The sequence below is a fragment of the Colletes gigas genome, unplaced genomic scaffold (assembly GCF_013123115.1).
Source record: "Colletes gigas isolate AHSC1104 unplaced genomic scaffold, ASM1312311v1 Colletes_gigas_Sc00035, whole genome shotgun sequence".
NCBI classification, from domain to species: domain Eukaryota; kingdom Metazoa; phylum Arthropoda; class Insecta; order Hymenoptera; family Colletidae; genus Colletes; species Colletes gigas.
In genome coordinates, this window is record NW_025106664.1 from 946,889 (window position 1) to 951,172 (window position 4,284).

Consider the following 4,284-nt stretch of genomic DNA (forward strand, 5'->3'; position numbering starts at 1 on the left):
TTACTTTGTTTCTCTCACGAGTCCATATTGTCATCGACCGAATTTTTATCCCCGAATTCCTCTTTTACGCTGATCGGAGATAAACAATTTTTGCCAAAAATACCACGACCCGAGGCCCGCGTGACCTAAACTCTCGACACTCGTCGCCCTCCATCGCGGCTTCGCCCCTTTAGGGTAAATTTTTAGCATCCGTCGTGTAAAATTCACCCTGACGCTTGCTATTTTACAAACCATCGACTATCAAGCGATAGAATACAATTATTATGACATAAATAAAAACAATTTTTGACAAAAATGCTACGATTCGAGCCCCGCGTGACCTAAACTCTCGACACTCGTCGCCCTCCATCGCGGCGTCGCCCCTTTAGGGTAAATTTTTAGCATCCGTCGTGTAGATTTCACCCTGACGCTTGCTATTTTACAAATGATCAACTATCCCGCGATAAAATACAATTATTAAAACGTGAATAAAAACAATTTTTGACAAAAATACCACGACTCGAGCCCCATGTGACCTAAACTCTCGACACTAGTCACCCTCCATCGAGACTTCTCGCCCCTTTAGGGCAAATTTTAAGCATCCGTCGTGTAGATTTCACCCTGACGCTTGCTATTTTACAAATCATCGACTATCCCGCGATAAAATACATTTATTACGATACAACATAAATAACCCATCGTGACTTACCAATCATCGTAGCATACAATCCCGACGATGCGTGTGGCGCGAACGTTTCTATGGGCGCTTTGACGTTACAAAGCGTCCACGTTCGCCTAAACGCGCATTAAGATTCATGCTAGTAGGTGTGAAGGACGTGGCGAGCGACGGTCACGTTTGGAAATAATACAGGAACGCGTGTAACCCACGGTGTCGTTCGATTACAAATAAGGAAACGATCGGTACGCGGCGTCGATTAACGTTCCTTTAGACGCCCGTCGGCCTAATCAACCCATCCTAACTCGTTCGAATTAATAACGCGAAGATTCTGACAGCCCGATGATTCCGATAAATCTGAATACGAATTTATCACCCCGGGGGGAATAAAACGCGACTATTGAGGACACCCGGTGAACCAGACGACTGTCAAAGGAAGCGAAACAGGACGTTAAATCGCAGGGCTCATTACCCAAGGCCGAGCAGAAGAATCCTTCCGATACGGGCTGGTCTGTAAAGCAGCTCTAATCGTGAAAGGAAAAGAGATCCGTGTGAATCGTTTCGAGTAATAGTGTTATCAGACGCGAGTCGTGTAGGACACGATGTGTTTCTGATACCAGAACCGAGCTACCTGGCCCGCCTGCCGAAGAGAAGTACTCGACCGACCGTTCCGTTCAGAACAAACGCCAAGTAAACGGACGCACAGTAGTCTAGAGAACCGGTTTCTAGCGTCAAATAATTCCCAACCACTTCGATACTCTTATCAACTGTAGTATTTTGTGAACAAAGTCCACCGGTATCCGAATATTTTCCTATTCAAAACAGGCTGGCAGGATCTCTGTTTGGCAGACTACGAGAAGGTTCCGAAAATTCCTCATGATGTACAAGAGAACTGTTTAATTACCTTGTAAGAACAGATTCCAAGCGAATGCCAATGCCATTTGGAGGCTCGAGTATATTCTTACTCCAGTGGCATTATTCCGAGACTTAAGTTTATCCTTTAAACGAAGAATAAACGTAAACTTGCACGCAACGTTACTAGAGGGCCATTCGATTAAAGCGAAACTGATTAAACTGAGAATGACTTCGTATATAGAAGGTAACTACTTAATAAACTTATGGAAACAGGTTTCCAGCGAATATTCCGCTAGTGCCCTTATCCAAAGGTTTAGGTTTATCCTTGAGACGAAGGATAAACATAATCTTCAAGATAACACTTCCCCAAAGGGCCATTCGATTAAAGCGAAGATGATTAAACTGAAGACGACTTCGAATATTCAAGTTAACTACTTAATGAACTCGTGAGAGCAGGTTTTAAACGAATAGTCCCGCCGATAACATTCTTTAAACGTAAGTTTATCTCTGAAACGAAGAATAAACTTACGCTTTTAGATAACATCGCTGGGACTATTCGACTAAAACCAGTACCTACAAGTTCTTCGAGCAGTTTACTTCAACATCGGTGTTAGTTTCGAACACAAATAATGTGGTTCTAGGCAACAGGTTGCCAATGAGTCCTCCCGATAACCCAAGAACAAAATGCCTCTCTATTGTGATCTATTCGTTTCCACGAAAAAGAACTAGAAATCTCTTCTTTATAAACATGCAACGCTTAACTTTTATTCGAACTTTCGTTTCGAGGAACCTCCTCTAGCGACTGTTTACTGAGGTAGTTAACGATGATCGAACAAATTGCTACGAAAGACCTCGATGAAAAAAGGAATACCAACTGGATTTGCGTTCGCTCGAGGATCGTTCGCGGATTTCTCTATCGCGGAGAAGTCGTGTGCACGAGACCTGGAGTCTCTGTCGCCTGCGAACCTACTAAATTCGAAATCCTGAACAAGCTGGAGCAAAACTATTGGCCGCGGAACGAGGGACGCGACCGAGCTCCCGGCACTACGACGACCGTTTCATTTAATTAAGACTTGTTTTTATTTCTGGTAAACTCGTCCGGGTATTTTAGAAAGCCCCAAAGGCTCGCCTTCGGACTTCGTTTCGATTAATTTATCGGCCTACCTAACGCCGGGGATTCGTCGCGCGTTTAAGTATTCGCGCGCGATTTCCGACGACCTGGAAAATCGGCGATGTTTCCTCTTTTATCTTCCACGTTCGATTTTATCGATCCGACCAGCGCTATTAAACGTCCGCACGAAACGTCTCGCGAGATGACAGTGGAAGGAAATGAAATTTGAAAAATCGTAACGATTCGATGCTAAAGAGAAATCAATTTTTTTCGTCCGTCCAAATCAAGATACTCCCTTAAATTATAAAGGGGAAATTCCAATTGAGTCTTGTAAAAACAGGTTAGAATAGAAGTTTATTACAAATGTAAATATTTACTGTTGCACAAGGATTTTTCGTATTCAGTAATGTAATGATTTTTAGAATTATCCGTATTAACCCCTAAATATAATAATTCGTATCTCACTTTAAGGATTTTTTATATTTAAAAAATTAGAATTCCCCATAAATGCATAAACATACGCAGTCTAATGATGAATATACAATGAAATAACTATGAATGTAACGACAGTGCCACTCACGAGGGGAGGACACGAACTATCTGACGTTGATTTTAATGTGCTTTTGCAAAGTGATGGTAGAGTGAACCCTTTTGGTGTATGTAAAATATTAGATGTAGATACGCAATACTTTTTAAGATATAAATAATTAAAGTGGGACAATTATAAGTTTGTGTTAAAATTTAATATTAATTCAGTTCGTAAGTTTTGGTGTATTTTTGTATTGGAAAAAAATATGTACCAAGTAGGAGTTTATCGATGTTGCAATACTGTAGCAATTAAGAGAATTGCCTCGCTTACAAACAATTCAATATATTGCATAATACACACAAAAATATACGATGGGGAATAGTCGATGGGTTTGTACAAACTTATAATTGTCCTCCACTTAATTATTTAAATCTTAAAAAGTGTCGATTATCTAGATCTAATATTTTGCATACACTAAAATGGATCGCTCTACTATCATTCTGTAAAAACACGTTAAAATCGAAGTCGAACGGTACGTGTCCTTCCCCTGTCAGTTTTGAACTGTTTTTTACAACAAGTTATGGGTCCACGGCCAATGTATAGTGACTAAAATGATCATAAAATTTCTTTGTGATTTAAAGAATAGAAAAACAAACTAAAAATGTCTGGCAGTGCAAGTGGTTTACGATTCAGAAGCTAAATGATGAAAATTATAAATTTGAACTGTTTTTTACAACGAAATAATTTGATCCTTCGTATTTAGAAACCCCCTAGCCCCGATGAAACATTAAAACCATATTTTTCCACGCTCGTTGGAAGGCCATAAAAAATACCATAATGGTAAGGGAATCTATTCAGCGTTTAATGCTCGTTGCACGTACGGGACGAACGCTAGCCCCGAGTGCTCTTTCTTGTTAATAATAATTCTAGAGTGCCAGAGAAACAGGTTGCGGTAGTTACGACGTATATAAAAGAAAACTACTGGATTAATAATCGCCGATAAGCCTTCTGGGGAATAGTTAAGGCGATGGTCTGCTTCTCGCCGAGCACGGACTTAATATCCTGTTGCGAGAACTAAGTCCCCAGTAATTAAACTTTTACCATTTGCTGCTGAACTCGCTTCCCAGTTAAGCC